Here is an 18,339-nt window from a genome sequence, read left to right on the forward strand (position 1 = left end):
CAAAAAACGAAGCTGCCTATTACAAGTTTTGAGTCAATGTCAGTCATCTAATTTATTCAGTATGCAAATAATCCAGTAGCCAGTGAAAGACACTGCTTCAGCTCATTTAAAAGCAGCGAGAAGGATATGAGAAACCTGTACACAGAATCACGGTAAAAGCTGAGGCTATTTTCTGATTGCATTATCTTGTCCAGTGATTTTTCAGATGCCAGCAGTGGTCTGTTCTCTATATTTAAACGATCACAGCAGAAGGCATTGTGTTTCCTATAAAAATAGCATTTTGACTATTTACATATGGCCAAATCACAGCATACCCCTAGGAAGAAGCCCTCAAGAGCAGAAGTGTGGCACTCTTTGGTGTCAAATTCCTTTCCTCTGGCAGGAGGTGCAAGTCCCTTATCTGGGATGTGTTTTACTTCCAACTTCAGGTTAGGTCAGCTCTGTTTGCAGACGAGTTGAGGAAGGAAAAGAGTACAAGCAAAACACTAACCCACGTGGTGGGGAGGCAACACAGCACAGTTTATAGAGGCAGGTCGTTCCCCTGTGCTCTAGCAGCAATCTAATCCAGTCTGGGAAGGCTGGCTCAGTATCCTTAGCAAGGATATCATGTTGGGGTCAGGATGTTCTTTTAAAAATTATAGTTAAAATAATAAAAAGCTTCTGGTAGCTGGAATGTATCTACTGAATAGGACGAAGGTCAGTCTAAGATGTAACTTCTGTGCTTTTTGGTCCTGTTTGTTTTTTTTTGTCCAAGTAACAAAATGCAGCTATCTAATGAAACTAAATTTCAAGTTATTAGCTGTAAATATTGAACATTGGATCAATATTTGGGTCTGTTACAAAAGCTAGTATTGGTCAATAGCAGTTTGGGCCACTTGAGTGAAAAGACTTTCAGAAAAAGCTAGTCTGAGCTCAGTCGTGCAGGCTGTAGAATACATATAGAAGCACTGTGCTCATTCTTAAAAATATGATTTCCTCTATTTAACATAACATTAAATTTAAAATCCGAATGTTTCTTCAGACACATAATACTGTCATTAATGAAGTTTGAATAGAATAATTATAGCATCAGTAAAATGATTTTATTGGCACTTCCACCTTTTATGAGAAGCATCTCACAATGGTGTAGGAGATCCAAACAGACTTGCCTGTTTATTTTACTCAAAACAAATAATTTGCTTAAAGATAACTGGGTGACACTAGGACACATTAGCCTTGCTGCACAAAGTGACCCTTGCATACTGGATGATCTGGATTTCTTAGCTCTGTACAAAAACCACATTCATAGTACTGTGGGTGGCATCAGCCTGCAGTTCCATGAAGCACTGTGTAATGGTCTGTCTGCCCTTTGTAATACTAGATACAAATGTATGCCAGCCACTGGATTCCAAAGCAAGAGTTATTTTAAGATGGGCAAGAACCTGGTTACGAAGTAGAGGAACATGCACCAACTCTGTCAAATATGCTTCCAGAATTTATAAATAGCCAACTTTTTAAAAAAGGGTAGAAATTAGAGGGTATTTCAGTTATTGCCCACTAGAATTTCCACTGCTTCTCTGGCAGTTGAGAGTCTGCTCAAAAAGGAGGAAGAGGTTCAGCCTTCAGCATCCCTGCAGCAGCCAACCAGAAGTAGAAAATTTCACATTAAACTTCAGTTTACCAAAAAAATTAAAACAAAGTGCATTTGCCATGCATTTCATTGAAAAGAATACCAAAGGGCACACGTCTGCAAAAACATCCTTCACTTCTCAGAATTAAACGTGGAATACGGAGGTCTTCATCAGCAGTCCTTTACATCAGACATCTGTACAAGGACTGTACAGTATCTGCAATGTGTGTTCCACAGCAAACTCAGAAATCACTGTTAGAATTGGCACTAATTGATGACATTGTTAAAAGTCTCAGTAAAATAAACTTCGGATTGAAAAGACATGAAAATAAGTCGTTTCTTCTAAAGAGAAATGGTACTTTTTTTTAGGAAATGATGTAAGCTGACAAGAAAATGTAACGAACTTCGATGTGCTATTACTTTAATTACACACATTGATTGCACAGAGGTTCTGTCTGCAGGGCTGTTCAATTGCATTCACAAATTTTAAATCCTTTACAAATAAAGGAGTGAGGGGGGTATCTTAGTTTTAAAACAACAGAAGAAATATGCTAAAAAACAAATTTAGCAACAAAGTGGTATGGAACTTTCTGTGATACCTGGTAATGAACAGACTGTGTCTGCAAAATCATCACATGAATTACTTTAGGCCCTGATTTATTGCCTCTCATCATCTGGAGTTCTCATCCATTTCTATTCTTTCAGGAAAGCTCACCTCCTTTGCAGAAATGAGCAAGGTTTGGAATAATTCTTTTGGTGTATTTCCCATAGGGTTGGCGAGCAGATAATGGATATTTTCTGCAGCCCATATAGATCTGAGGCAAAGAATACAAAGAGACAACGTCTCATGGCTCTCCAAGTGCACAGCTTGCAGCTTAACTTTTGTATGTAAGAACACTTTACCCAGCAGGAATTTTTCTATCTTATTTGAATAAAATTGAGACGAAACCAAGGAAAATCTAAAGCAGTGTTGCAGAGCTGCCAAAAAGATTTGATATTTTTACTTCTGTCTGGATGAGAAGCTACGAGACATGGTTTAGAGCTTGTGTAGCAATGGTAATGGGAGGACGGTTGGACTAGATGATCTTGTAGGTCCTTTCCAACCTTGTGATTCTATGATTCTTCCGAAGGATTGAAGTAGTGGCAGCACATTCCCCTAGTTATGTATTTCAGTAGTTGTTAGTGCTTACTTGCTCCCCAGGATCTTCCCTCATAGTTGTAATTTCTGATGAGATCTTATACCTCACCCTCGCCCTCTTCAACTGCCCTCCTGCTACCCTGAAATCTCTCTGTTTCTCTTGGCCCATTGTCTTATCATGTGAAGAGATTACATGTGAAGACTTCTTAAAAATTTAGAGCTTAGTCAAAAAAGTCAGCATTTCAACTCCTAGTTTACATCTGCAATTAAAGGTGATCTTGAATCTTGATTCTCAACCATTAAATTCAAACCTTTATTAAAATTACTACATGCCTACACACCAAGCCATCAAAAGACAGAACACACCTGGGAGGAGGACTGTGCAAAGAAAGAATAAGTGGTATTAGTGCAAAACATCCTGACAAAGAACAAATCTACATCAGAGGGATTTTATCATTCTCAGTAGCAAAGTAAATCTATCTGTGAAAAAAAAAAAAAAGTGTGACTGAAATTTCACTGTATGGATCCATTAGATTAGACTGAACAGAGGATATAAGGTAGAAAGGGTTGTATAATGATAACATAAACAAATATTGGTGCCTAGAAACAGCAGGCATAGACGCATTAAAATATTTAAGGTACCTTAAATATTAACTGCCTAGCAACAAGTCCCTGATTACTTCAAAGAAAATACACACTACTTTGGAAGGCAAAAATCATAGCCATTATTATTATTATTATTATACTTTTTTTTTTTACAATAGCAATTAGACACATCATTATTATTACATAACATAGAATTGCATGCACAGTGAATCCCTGCCTTAAATAGTTTGTGCTTGACTACACTAAGAAGCAATACACGAGAAGGAAATCACAGGATGTGTTTTATAAAGCAGAGAAATTGACTGCATCGCTGGGCTGCAGCTCCTCCCCTGCCTCAGATTTACGTTACGGCCATCCCAACCCACCTAAGTCTTCATACTCATTTCTTGATGTTTGCAATTATATTGCAGTTGTGCCATACGCAGGCAAACTATCCCAAGCACATTACATGACATTGTCAAAAGAGCCAATTTAGGCTGTGACTCTTAATTCCCTCTGTTGTTCATGTCATTGCAAGTTCCTGTACCTTAGTCTGGTAGTGACCCACAGTGCAGTCAGTAGGCAGCTCCCTGGGTTACAGCTGGTAAGTTTCCCTCACCACTACACGTACCTTACACATGAGCCCAAAGGCCGAATTTCCTGCTCAGTCCTTGTGAAACAGCTGAAAGGATTGTGATGGAAAAAGGTTTCCAGTAATACCTAAACAAACTTTCTAATCTTGCATGTGTTCATTACAGCAGTGAGTAAACATGTTGGCAGGATGTTTCCACGCTTTGGTGGCAGGCTCTGGTAGAAGCCTACATTCCTCTGATATTTTTTTTTAAGCTCATAAAAGGTGTCAGGTTAGGGCAGGTTTGCATGCAATTGGAAGCCTAGGGTTCCTGCAGTTCCAGTTAAAACAAACAGCTTAGAAACATATAGCATTAAAAAAAAAAAACACAACAAAACAGGATGCTTTCAGATTTGGGTTCCAAATGAGGCTTTTAGAACCCTACTTGCACGCAACATGTTTCAAGCTCCATGTAATACTGATAGCCGTTTCCAGATGGGATCCAAGCAGAGCCTCATTCACTAGTCGTCCACTCCTGATGCATTCTTTCCTGTAATATTCTTCTCCCTCGGGGGCAGGAAAACCAAGGAGTTTTTTGTGCTTAGGATCTTCCTTGTACTTTCTGTTTCAAGGATTGCATAGCCGAAGTTGTGAGGAATTGGAACAGAAGTGAGTGTGTTTGTGTAAATGATAGAGGAAGAAAAGCCTGACTTCTGTGTTAGTTCATCTGGTCACTTTAGCACACGATAGGAGTGGGCTATGTGCAGCAGGCACTCTTGGCAAATCCAGGATCTAAAAAAACTTCCAAATTTAAAAGCTGAAGTTACTTGGGCTTGAGTCAAGAAATAAGTTTCCCACCAACCTTAATCCCAGCAAAACGCAGGCAGTGGAAGAAACGATGTGAAGGAACGAGAATTTAACACTCACCGTACAGCCAAGAGTTACATCAAGAAAATGCGCTTTTGCGGCACGATTACTAAGCGCAGAATTATCTTCCTCGGGAACAGGTGAAGCAGCTATATTGCCGCACTTGGAAAACACGGACTTTGCTCGTTCCAGCCGTAGCTCCATGCGTGACCCCACCAGCAGCGTGACGCCGCTCCGGGAAGCGAGCGGCCGGCGGCGGCCAGCAGGGGGCGACTGTGAGCCGCGGGAAAGCGCGGAGCGGAACGGAGCGGAACGGAATCCGGTTTGCTTGGAAGCCTTGAATGCCTTCTTACGGCATGCAAACGTTTTCAGCCCGGTCCTTTCGGAAGCCTTTTACAACAGAAATGAGTGCTTTCTATTCTATCTTCCCTCAGCTGAATCCAAACAGAACAAAACCAAAGGATAAATGGCTGCTCTGATTAAGAATCGAAGCTGTGGCCACAGTTGGTGCTGTTCAGTGGCATTTGTCTGTGGATGCTGTGTTTGATTAAAGGTAGGGTAGTAGCATCTGTTTTTAAGATTGCTGGCAAGTTTTATCTTTGTCATCATAATTAACATAGAGGCTCGAGGCAAATCAAATCAGCCGGCAGAACAGCTGCATGCATAATGCAGCTCAGAAATCTCATCTTTCAGCCCATTTTGGCTGTTCTTAAAAACCAGTAGTGGTGTGTGCAAGCACAGCTCATTTCACTGAGCAGTCTATTCCCATATTTATTTATCCAGACCGACTTTCTGTCTAATCTAACTCATTTTTCCTGCAATTCTACTCATTCTTTCTTATCTGGGATAAAAGATGGGATTGATTAGCCTCAAACAAAAAAACCCCACAGAAACAAAACCAAAAAAATGGCTCAAGGATGACATTGTCAATGTGTGTATGTGACTGGTGGGAGGGAGAAAAGAAGACTGAGCCAGACTCTTCTCAGTGCTACCCAGTGACAGGACAAGAGGGCATAAACTGAAATACAAGAAATTCTACGTAAAGATAAGAAAAAACTTTTTTTGTTGTGAGAGTGGACAAAGACTGGCCCAGCTTGCCAAGGCAGGTTGTGCAGTTCCCATTTTTGGCGATACTCAGAGCTCCATGGACACGCTCCTGGGCAGCCTCCTGTAGCTGACCCTGCTCTGAGCAGAGGGTTGGACCACCAGGGCCTTTCAGCCTCAGACATCGTATGATTCAGTGACAGAGGACAAAGAAAACAACTATTCTTGTTATCTTTCCAGCATTATTTGTATATTTCAAGACAGTTTTCCTCTTTCCCATACAACTCCTAAAAACTGCAATTCTTCAAATCAAAAATCACATCTTCTAAAGTTTGGATAATACTTTGGCCTATTTTCAGTGAGTTCATGTAATTATTGAAACAACAGCATGAAACAACACAGCATCCTCACTTACTAGCAGCGGAGCAAAAGGATTACTGCATAGATCTTATGTGTAATGCTCCTGTGTATTCATCTTAGCATAACTGGATTTTTTTCCTTTTTCCTACTGGTTGGTTCATCAGTTTGTGATCTAGGATTACCCCAAAACTCCTGATTAACCAGCTGTTCTTCAGCTTGTATTTATAGCCAGAGGCATTTTCTCTTGCCTGCCATTTCATGCATTTGGGATCATTTCTTTGGCTTGGCACAAGAATATCATAACACAATCCTGATACCTAGTGGGCTTTCAAGCCCTCCTAGTCTGATAATTTACTAAACATTTTGGCCATTTCATGATTTGGGCATTCAGTAAAGATACAGAATAGTACCAAACTTGTGAGTTTAATACTAGTACCCCTTGATAACAGCCAGCATAAGCAACAATAAGGTAAATATCCATAAGGAGGCTGGTCATATATTACCTTCCACCCTTCTCTCTCCTCCTCTCCGGCGCCAGCATGGAGGGACACCCTTTAACAGGATGAGAAGGCCACAAGCATTACCAAGCCCCAGCTGCTGAGTTGCCAGAATGTGGTGACACCCATCTTGGAACAGGAAAATACAGAGAACACTCTCTATAAAATGAATCAGCAGCAAACCCTGAGTGGGACTTTGATTGGTGCCACAGCTGGACAGCAAAACCTGGAATCCTTCAGAGGCCAGGAACACCTCTGTTGTATTCCTCTGAGATCTGATTGAGCCTTTGACTCGTGATCTTCTACTTAAAGCCTGAGTCTGGGTTGTGACTCTTGTATTACATGCTGGTTGTTAAGAATTTGACCAGATCTACAGAGGATGTAGGTAACTGGAAAGTGTACATAACTGAGAATTCTAGAAATTCTGTGCAACTGTAAGCTATGTTAGACCCTAGAAATTGTAGATTATAAGCTATGTTCATAACTAAATTTGTAATAACAAGTCTCTAATTATAACCACAACCCTGTGGCCAATTCTCATTCTGCCAAGGATGCCTGTCCTCCATAGTATCGGGTGACCGTCAGCCATTAGGAACCACCCTACAGGAGAAACTTCCCAACTATTTGGGGCTGTGGAGGTGTCCTGACTGGACTGCATTTCCTTGGGTAATTGTGGGAAAAACACAAGAGGCAAGATCACAGGTCATATGAAGTTGAGATTTACTCTATCTGCCCAGGACTGCTGGACTGTCGGAAGGGTTGATTCAACATTATTATGTTAACTGTTTCATAACACTTTATTATCTTGCAAGTACCTGAGAGTAGATATTTTGATTGTTTTCCTTCTATTTTTTTCATTTAAGGAATGAGGCAATTTGATCTAAAATGCTCAAAGTCTTCTTTGCCTTTATTTTTTAAGTCTTAAGGTGGTACAAATTCAGCGTTATACATAAAGTTATAACCTTCCATTGATCTCTCAAATATTGGAAAATCATGGTAATTTAGAAGCCCAAATACATTCCCTGCTTTATGGAGCCTTACTCATCCTCTGTCAGTGTTCAAAGGTCAGTACTCACCATTCCAAGGCCGTCATGTCTCCACCCAATCCTACCAGACTGATGACATAATGTAGACTCCTGCAATTACAACACACACTCGTAATTTTTCCCTTCAAAAATTGCTCAGAGACAGTTCTATTTCTTCCTACAGTGAGTATGGCAGGCCTATGGTGCCTTCGTAAATGAAAGAATGCCTTGCAATTATTTGCATCTCTTTTTCCCCCCCCCCAAAGACGTAATTCATTATTTATAAGTAGCTTTTAGGACATAGAACAGTTTTCAGGAATGGCTTTGGACTTTTCTCAGAAACATCTTCTGGTAAAGCTGAGTCATCTGTGTAACTACACATCAATCACAGCACTATAGCTCTCTGATCTATTGCATGTAGTCACAGAATTGGAATGTAAAGCTGTTATAGATACACACTACATATATATATATATTGCACAAATACATACATTGAAACATAACTAAAATGTCAAACAAAGTGAAAAATATGTTAGTAATTGCCAAGTGTTACATGAGGCTCTGATTTCACCTTGGCTTCTCATTGTCATTTCCCTTCAAAAATGCAAAACTCAGCTGATGCAGTGGCAATACACAACTTCCCACGTTTGTCTAAAGTGCAGTCTTACATCTTTTTTCCTCCCTCTTATTATTTCCATAAAACACAGAGCTTTCATTTATATGCATATTAGTATGACTGTAATCTCTTCCACACGAACATATTAAAATATTTTACACATATCAGAACAGTCATATATAGCACCATTGTACATTATAGAAGCATTATCTTTAATTATGTATGTAAAAGTAAGAGAAGTTTTTTATCCAAGGCTCGGCAAGGATTCAGACTTTCTGATTTTCAGCCCTCTTTTTCAGTCTCATGTCTATGTTCCCTAGGTTTTACAATGACCTACATATCATTGCACAGGAAATGCAAAGCCAGCAATTAACACTATCAGCCCCTTTATAGCAATGATCAACTATCCCAGTTATTTAAGTATAGAACATTTAATCTCTCGGGAAAATAAAGTTCTTTTAATCTTCTGGTTTAGCCCTTAGAGAGTCGTAAGAACTATAATTACCAGTATGGTACTTTACTGTGCAGCAAGTGCTTGAGCACTGCAAATTCCATACATGCCTTTTTATATCCACAAGCCACAGATGAAGGAAAAGTTGATAGCATTTTTGACCTAAATTACTGCCTAGCAGCAAGAGATTCTGCTCTCACAGAAGAAGGATTCAGCGTCATTCTTAGAACTTCACATATCCCTATTCCTTTCCTACATACAGATGGGCTTTTCTGCAATATAAATGCAGCTCTACATAGAGGTCAGTTCTGTAAGCATGGGTTCTAATGGAGAACACTGGGTTTGTGTGATGAGGCAAGTTGAGAGATTTATTGTGGTTTTACAGGTCTGCTAGAGTAATTATATTAGCAGTATTAGAAATAAGCACCTCTTCTACAGCATAGCTGTGCTAGAATTCTGGTTTAGATATAGGAAGACTTACAGAAGACCCCTTTTACGTTTCCAGCTCATGTCATTTAGAAAGGTGATGTAATTATGTCAGTAGTAAAGCTTCTTTGGATGGCATTCTTTGTGTCTGAACACAGGGCTCTACTGCTCTAAGTATGGAAGAGCATGTGAACTGTATTGCTTAAAGTTGAAACAAAACCAGGAGTTGCACTTCAGGACTGCCTCGAATGCATTCTGGTTTCTAAGGGCTCTTGCAGCAGAAACACTAAGTCACAGCTTGAAGCAGTGATTGAGCACCTGGTGGAAGGCAGGGCCAACCCAGGGGAGCTCAGGTGCACGCAATGCAGCTGAGTGACCAAAAGGGCTGGAGCCAGGATCCACCCCTTCCCAGAGCTCATTTAAGAGTTGGCAGTGGAGGTGAGGGGATCTCCTTGGAGATCCCTGCATACCTGAGACCTTCTAAAAGGTGAGTAGGTTCTTTCCTTTGTTTATGTATCCACGGCTGCTGTGTTTGGGCTACTCCTTGCTTGCTGCAGCCTAGGACTTTGCTACCATTGCTGTGCTTTCCATCACATTATAGCATTACAGGTCTGTAGGGCAAAGCCAGGTTGGCCTCAAATAAAGCTTCTGGAATGTGCGTAGTGCAGAAGCTGGTTTCCCAGCACCAGCTGTTTTGTTCTCAAGATCCTCTCCTATTTTACTATACTGCTTGCTGAGGTAGGCGTGTTTGGCATCAGTGTATCTGTATTATAGATGTGATCTGATTTTCATGTTTCTTAACAATTCATAAGTAAATCTACTTCTGTTCAGTATGGGCCCTGTAAGTTTACTGTTACCCTATTTAGGATCATTTGGAGCCTGGTTTCATAAACATCAATCTAGTAGGCTATTTAGCAGCTGTATTAGTTCCCTGAATTCAGTTCCCAGCGTGCTGCACAAATGCTTGTGGCTATACAATGCAGGCATGGTACAGGAATAGAAACACACAGTTGGGAAGGAGGAAATGATTATTTAAGCTGGCTTTAGCACTTTTGTTAGTGAATGTCACAAATTAGTCAAAACTTTGAGAAGTTCTTGTGGATTTTTCCTGGTCTTTTTTTTTCCTTATTAAAAGACATAGTTCAATTGCTCCTATAACTTAGTTTTTTGTCTTCATAGAAGCAAAATCTTGTCTACTTTTTAAAAAACATGAACTTTAAAAAAGCAACCCAAATTCCAAAGTAAAAATGAAGGTAAGCTTTTCCAAAAGGAGTAGAACTTCTAATTTGCTTTCAGAGTAATTTAAAATTTCATTTTATTGAATCTCTTAAAGTGCCAGTAGACTTCCATCCTGCCTTTTATTAAATTGATTTTACCCTTCTTCCAAGACACTGAGTTGAACGCTGTTTCACAAATAATATTGTCCTGCTCATGCTTCTATCTTCAAAACCCTTCTACAGAAGCCTAAATTCTGACCCCACGCCACCTTAATAAAAACCCATATGGTTGTGAGGAAGCATGTTTCAGAAGCACCTACACTGAAAGCTCCTTTTGCCAAAGGATTGGTACATGTAGGTCTAGAGAGGGTGTTGTGCAGACTTCCTTGATGCATCTAGATGATGGGATTAATGCTCAGTCAGCCCTAAATAAATGGGAAGACTATCATAGGGCTGTGCAGTAGAACATAGAATCTACTTAGTGAAGCACTTCTTGTGTCTAAAATAGCCTACTCAGTATGCTTGCAAAACTAGCAGCAAAGTAGAACATCTATGTTATCAGATCAGGAAAAACAAGCAGAATTGGCTGTAATCAAGCTGTGGATTTTTTTATGGTGGTGGCAAAGAATGACCTGTCATTTAACTTCAAAAAAGTTATGAATTAAATATGGTCTTGATATACTATAAGTAAAAACTTACTGAGGTGGACCAACAACAATATAAGGAATCCTTTCATGGATGATTACACTTGCTTGGTAGAATGAAATAAACACTTGCAATTACAGAATGAAATAAAAGAAAGTAATCACAGCACTAAAAAAATTCCCCTTTATTTTTTGCACACAATCTCACTGATTTGCAAGAGGGAAATCATATCCATAAGCCATGCAATATATTGCAGATGTTAATCACATACACACACATAGTTTTGAAAGAAGGATTTTATTGTTTTTCTGTGTGCTGAGTGAGGCTCAGTGGAAATGCTCCCACTGGTAAAGAAGTCACTTCCATGGGGAAGGGGGAAATGCCAGAATCCTCCTCCCTGCAGAGATAACTACAACTGCCCTATGGAAAAATTATTCCAGTGAAAAGTTAAGAATTCTTGTTTGCATTTATTTTTATGCTGAACTTCTTTCCCTGGTTTGGAGGAATTTTCATTTTGTTGCAAAGTTATAACAGTGGTTTTGTAATTTTCTGTCATAATAAAAATATAAGGTTTTTTTTCCCCCTCCCCCAGAATATTTAGTACTAAGATGTCTGTAGGTACTTCTGAAGTGTTCTGGTGCCAAATGTTGGCTGCCACAAACCTCTTTATCTGCTGTAAGTTGCCAATCAGAAATGCCTACTGTGTTATTGTTCTAAGGCAGTTCCATCTCAAAGCAGACTAAACTTATCTAAAAAGTACAGAAAAGCCATTTCAAATATATTTCTGAATCAGGAAGTCACCTTCTTGCATCACAGTCCCTTAACCATCTCACATAGCTGGGAGCTGCCATATCAAGTTAGTCAACACGTGATGAAGAATTAGGCAAATTAAAGAATATGATTGCAGTATTGCAGAAGTCCTCATCCATGGATGTGATTGAAGACAGAGCACAGCAGCATGGATTTATTATTCATAGTCCTCTATTGAAAGGAATGTGTCAAAGACACAGGCAAACCAGTTTGTCTTGTCTGCAAATAACTATCTTGAAAGAAAACCAGCAGGTGTAACAGGAGGTCAGCTGGACTGAATGGGGAACGCATAACCAGCCTCTAATGCAAAAAGGGAGCATATGGAAAACCTAAATGCATATGGACTACAGATGCATTGCCTGGGCACACAAGGATGAAAATAGGAAGAACAAAACGCCACTAGATTAAAAAGTGGCAAAGAGTATAAAGTGAAATAAGAGGCTTCTTTAACTACTTTGGCATCAAAAAGATGACCAAAGCAAAAAGTGAACCCACTGCTAAGAGGTCTGCAACCCTGTGATGATACAAAAAAGGCTGAGGCCTTTTCTGAGGAGCTGCTTTAAGGCCTTTCATGCTTATGTGTCTAATAGTGAACTTATCACAGCACTTGACAGTTCTGTAAATAAGTAAATGAAATATATTTTAAATAACAGAGTAGCAAAAATTACTTCCCTGTATTGACAGGTAGTTAAATAAGTGACAGCTCAACTTGTCATTCCAAAGCAATGCAGTAAATGTGCTTACTATATAACTTCCACCAACTTCACCTATGAACTGGTATCTCTGATAGCAAAAAAAGCATGAGCTGAATATGACAACACAGGTAAATAGAATTGCTTCAAATACTATTATTGGCATAGTGCCTGTTGAAGGTGACTGCTCACCTGGAAGCCACCAAGAGCACGTCTCTCCTAACACACAGAAATGTTCCACTGCTTCTTAATCATGGGGATTTATAAATAAAAATCCTCATGTTATACTCTGTTGCTTTGTTTCCAAAACTGATGCCATTCATCTCAGCAGGAGTTGTGCATTTATGTAAGCTATTCAGTCAGTTGTACTTTCAAGTGTGGACTGTTGCCAAATCAGATCACTTCCCATTAATCAACGTTTAAACTTGAAACCAAACTGCGGGTAATCAGGTAATATTGAGAGTGCATAACTAATAGCCAGCCCACACGTTTCCTTCCCATTAGCTATTGTCAATGAACTGTAAAAATGCAAATGCAAAGTTCCTTTTCTTTTTTTTTTTTCATTCTTGCTAACTGAGGCTTATGAAAACACTGCCCTTCTATGAATCTCAGGAAAACACACAATGTGAAAAGAAAATTCCCCAAGGGGAAAAGATGTCCTAACCAGATGGTGAATAAGGGCAAAACAAAGTCTGCTCTTGAGTTTCTGCAAGGAGCTCTGAATTTAACAGCAGCCCTACGCGTTGTGCTACGACACCAAATTACTCAGAAAATGCATGCAGAATGGTGATGCTGTTGTAAATGGTAATGATAAATGTATACCAAATGATGGTGCAGGCTGTTCAGGAAGAGAGGGCAATGAAAGTAAAAGGCTATCTTTTGACCATTTGAGGTATTTAGTTCCTAGTTCTAAACCACAAAAGTTCTGAAGACAGTGCTCATCTCAAAAGCTGCTACTGTCTCATGAAAATTGTTTCATTTGTACATACGAAGTAAAGCATAAACTAAATGCTTTTCTAGACTGGATGTTCAGTGCCCTTCAAAATTAAGCACTTGCCTGGGTCTTAAATGTTGACATTTAATAAGATTTCTCATTTCTGAATGTCACGTGTTTTTAGAATGACTGATAGACATTCATGAGTAAAATATTAATGGAGAAATGTTGTCATAGAGAAAGCAATCATTTAAAAGCATGGTTTTAAAATAATGCTGTTTAATGCTTGGTAGCTTAATAATAATTGGTATATCTTTTTATTTGTGAGCTGAAGAGGCTTACCTCCCCAGTGGTCCACCCCCCACTGTCAGCAGAGGCTTCTTTCCTCCAAGCTAGAGAACATCCAGACTGAATGCTTGATTTGGCATGACAAAAGGCAAGTAGAAATCTCTAGCAGGGGAGGGAAACTCCTGAAATGGATCTGTCACTGACAGAACAAACTCATTCTGAAAAGCTCTGCCCTCAGCTGCTGGTCCCATGCCCCAGATGGAGAGTCCCATTCTCCTCTGGTGTGACAAACACTAAAACAACTGCTCAGGGAGCCACTCCTTAACTGATGGAGTGAAGTCCACAGCAGGGTGCAGGACATATTTCTTTCTGTCACTTTAAAACTGATTGTCAGTTGTTCTCACAGAGCAATAGTAATCACCTTAGCTGAAAGTCTTCATAGGTTTACCAGAAAATTAATTCAAAGTATATGTAAAACTGAAATGTTTATATTTACACAATGAAAAGAAGGAATGGTAAAATTCAATATGAAACCTACTTATACTGTGTAGAAAAGAACAAAAAAATATTTCAGGTATGGGCAGCTGTGTACAGCTGACAGCTTGAAGAGGGCCTTCTACCTACTGAGAGTTAAATTTTAACATATCTGCCTCATCATTCATCTGAGTGAATCTCAGCTCCAAATCACTCTCAAATCTTTTTTTTCTTCCTTAAGGCATCACACATTTCTCAGTGAAACAGAATGCTGGGAATGCTGCAGCTATTGCCACTAAGATGCCTGCTGCCTGTGACTCATTATCTAACTGAAGTGCTGTCCCTCTTTGCAGGGTCACAGGGTGACTTCTCTGTAGGAGAAGCTGCAAAAAGGATTTTACTGAGCAGAGCATTTGGAAAACCAGAGGGCACCTTTTCCTCTTTATGTAGCTAAAGCTGAAAGAAGCAGCTTTCTTGGCAGACCAGGAACTTTGCATTTGGACATATATTGTGTCTCCAAGCGAGTTAGCTCTTCAATCTATTCATTCAGCTTGAAGTTTTACAATATCTTCTTTCCTTGGGTGAGGCTTTGTTTTACTGCACTATGAAGTGTATCACTTGCTGTTTTGTTTTTTTTTAATTGCACTATGGTGTTCTGCTAGGAAAGCTGTCTGCATCCTCTATTTCTAAGAACCTTTTTGTCTGCTTGCCTTCCTCCACTTCCTAATCATTTTCCTATTTATATCCTTAATGTAATTTCAATACTAATCAACAAATAAAAAGGCATGCTCTTACTTACAACCTTCTTTCTTTCTGCACTCTGATTCAGTGCAGATTTTGCTACACTTAACCATTCTTTTTTCGAATTGTTATCCCAGTTTTTTCTGTCTGAAGGAAGTATTTATTTTTAAAGCAATGTTGTACAAAACCATTATTATTTCCTAAACTTTGCCCACTTGCATCATTCAAGCAGATCCTGGAAATCACTGGTCAGATTAAAGACTGCCTGCAGACAATCAGAAGAGCTTGCTTTTTTCATCAGCTGTTGCCCTCTCCCATGACTTTAACAAGTGTTTCACAATAGAGATAGGCTGAAAAGGCTGTACTTGAAGCCCATGTTCATAATATGATGGCCTGGAGATGCAAGTTTCAGCATCCACTGTGTAAAGGCTTATATCAGAATAGGTACAGAAAATGAGGTGTAATTTTACTTTTGAAACCTCCAACTCGCTTGATATTTACTACAGAAGAAGATTTGGTAACAACATAAACACCCCCTGCTGCCAAATCTATTCCAGCATCAGAAATGCTTTTTCTGCTCTCCCAAATCTGCTCTGAGTGTACTTCTATTTAGCAAGAAAAGAAATAATATAAAGAAACTAAGGTAGGAGTTACTCCATTAATGCAGATTCTTCAGGCAAATGAGAGAGAAGAATGAGGGGGAAAAAGGAGAGGAAAAGGATGAAGTCAGAAAAAATGAAAAGAATTAAGAAAGTAGGGCAGAAAACTGTAACCGTATACAGTGTTTGTATAAAACATTTCAGCATTGTGTGTAATGTTAAGAAATTAGAATACTTATTAAATAAGGTGAGCACAGGAGAAAAAGAGAAATGTGTAGGAAAGAACAGAGGAAATGGTAGTGGGTTGGAGGAAGAATCCCAGTGTAACATTAAGCCTTAAACTTTTTTGAATATATATCATTTCTGTTGACCCTAAGAAGAGGTTTAAAGTGAGGATCTTTCCTACTTTATAGAGAAACATTTTTAATCTATGAGCCTGATGCCATTTGTAAACTCTGCTTTGTCTATTTTAACTTGCGTGGTAGGCTTGTTAGCTTTAATGCATTGTGGGCAGGTCAAAACTGAATTCTAGGTTGCCAATGCTGTCTGCTGCCAAAATTATCTGCTTCCCACATGTTATACTACTATTTCTACATTGTGGCTTCATTTTCTAGAAGTCAGTGAAACATGAGTGTAGAAACATGATCTGTAGATACTGTGTAAAACAGAAGTCAATTTGACCAGTACTGTTGAAATCATTTGCAACACTCAAGCTGTTCTCACAGAGCAATAGTGAGGTTGGACTGCTATTGCTGAGGTCGTTTTGTAGGGAAAAAAAAACACCAACAGTTGTAAGAACACCAATGTGAACTACAGGAAAAAAATATTCATATTTAAATGGAAAAATAATTTTTCTTCACAGAAATACTACACGTATTTCTCACTATACATTCTGTGCTTAAAGGAATACTCTCTAGCTTTCTATAAATTAATTTTAAAAGTACTGTAAAAATTACTAGAGTATCCTATGTAACCTACTGAAGGGAACCTGCTTTAGCAGAGAGTTGGACTCCAGAGTTTCCTTCCAACTCCTACAATTCTGTGATCCTTCTTGATAGGACTTTTTCCAATGCTGGCTTATTTATAAATGAATAAGCAAAAGATGAAGTAATTCTAAACATGACATCAGCTCTTTTTTCTTCCTCTGGAGCTTAGAAGAAGGCTATCTTTTCCTTCCAGCAACTTTCTATTGCTTACAATGATGAAACAAGCTAATAAGCTTGACTACTCCCATTTGCCTTCCTTGTAGGACATAAAACACAGATCTAATTTTCATATGTCTGTTGGAATGTGAGTCTGCACCTAAAAGTTATTTCAGAAAGCTTCACCTCCTCACGGAACAATTAATCTGAACAATAATCCCATGTAAAAATTACACTAGTGCAAGTAAAATATATTACTTTCTGCACAGAGTAGCTTCTTTTCTACTGTACTGTTAGAATTTAATGAAATAAGAGGAAAGTAGTGCAGCAATCTGCATTTGAAAGCTGAATAATCAGTCCCTATGGATACATACATGTATAGCAATGCTGAGAGGAAGCTCTGATTGCCTGTGCTTACTTAAATGCACAGTTTTAAACATAATTCCTCAAAGGAAATCTTTCAGTATTAGATCTATAGGGCAATCCATCCCTTTATTGCCTTTCTGTGTATGTTTGATATGCCTTTGCAAGTACATGACATTGTGCTTATGGGAACGCTGAGAATAAAACAATTCAAAGGAGAGACATTAAAATGCTGAGAAGCCATTTAAGCTCTTCTCTCGCATAGCACCTGCAGGAGTGACCTGAATTACTGGCATAACTCTACCAGTGACATTGACTGCTGTATGCAGGAATGTGACTGGACAAACTGGGAGCTGCAGGGCATTTGCACAGCATTTCCAACACCAGGATCTGTAGTCAAGAAAGGAGAGTGTGTTCTTCTGCATCCCCGCCCTGGGGAGACCACTGACAGATAGGGGCATCCATTACCAAATCAAACGGAGTTTGGCTCCTTCATATCACTCTCCTATTAGTTATGCATGCTTAAAAAGCAAAACAAATCAGAGGTCTGACATCATGTTTATAAGAAAAATCTTAGACTGAATACAGAATTGGAGAGGAAACCTTTCTAGGAACTTAGAAGATATCACTCTCTTAAGAAAGAAGGGTAGACAGAGATAAATAACAAGATGAGAAAATTGGCTTTCTAGCACTGTGTGAAGCTACTTACATGCACCATTAGTTTTCAAGACACCTTGGAGATGGTCTTTCAACGCACCCAGCTGCTCCTAGAGGCTGCACGCACTATGGCAGTGCCGTTATGGGGAGCAGGGCTCCAGCCCACCTCTGTGGGGTTCTGCTGAGGGCTTCAGGCACCGCCACACAGCAATCAGTGCTGCCTGGAGGGAGAAAGACGCACGGTTACCCTCGCGTCAGGAGGTGCACGCCGATCTGAAGCGCTGAGCATCACAAGGAAGCCTTGCTGTGGCACTGAGAGCCCCGCCAACTCCTGCCCACCTCCAACTAACGACTCGATTAGGGAAGGCTGACAGCCCTGGGGCTTGGCGTCCTTGCCCTCAGGCGTCGTCACGGAGTGTAGACGGACACCCCGCCCCTCAGGGATCGTACCGGGCTCTCCCGCTCAGCGCCCCTCACTCAGGGCTCGCACTGGGGCCGGGTTCCCTCAATTCCACAGGTTACTTCGGCGTCGGCGTCGAAAAGACCGCTCCGCTAAAGGCAACCCCCCACTCCCCGAAGCCCCTCACG

At 39.8% G+C, this 18,339-nt stretch overlaps 1 long non-coding RNA gene across 2 annotated transcripts; it reads right to left on the minus strand.

Moving 5' to 3' along the window:
• Nucleotides 1-2,005: 2,005 nt before the first annotated feature.
• Nucleotides 2,006-18,333, minus strand: LOC116216907. Of its 2 annotated transcripts, none has more exons than XR_004160561.1 (3): nt 18,202-18,333; nt 17,804-17,972; nt 2,006-7,807 (listed from the first exon to the last, which is right to left on the minus strand). It is a non-coding gene; the product is annotated as an uncharacterized LOC116216907 (long non-coding RNA). The 2 variants fall into 2 exon arrangements; XR_004160562.1 differs by lacking the exon at nt 18,202-18,333 and adding an exon at nt 18,091-18,185.
• Nucleotides 18,334-18,339: the final 6 nt, after the last annotated feature.

The sequence above is a fragment of the Meleagris gallopavo genome, chromosome 8, assembly GCF_000146605.3.
Source record: "Meleagris gallopavo isolate NT-WF06-2002-E0010 breed Aviagen turkey brand Nicholas breeding stock chromosome 8, Turkey_5.1, whole genome shotgun sequence".
NCBI lineage: Eukaryota > Metazoa > Chordata > Aves > Galliformes > Phasianidae > Meleagris > Meleagris gallopavo.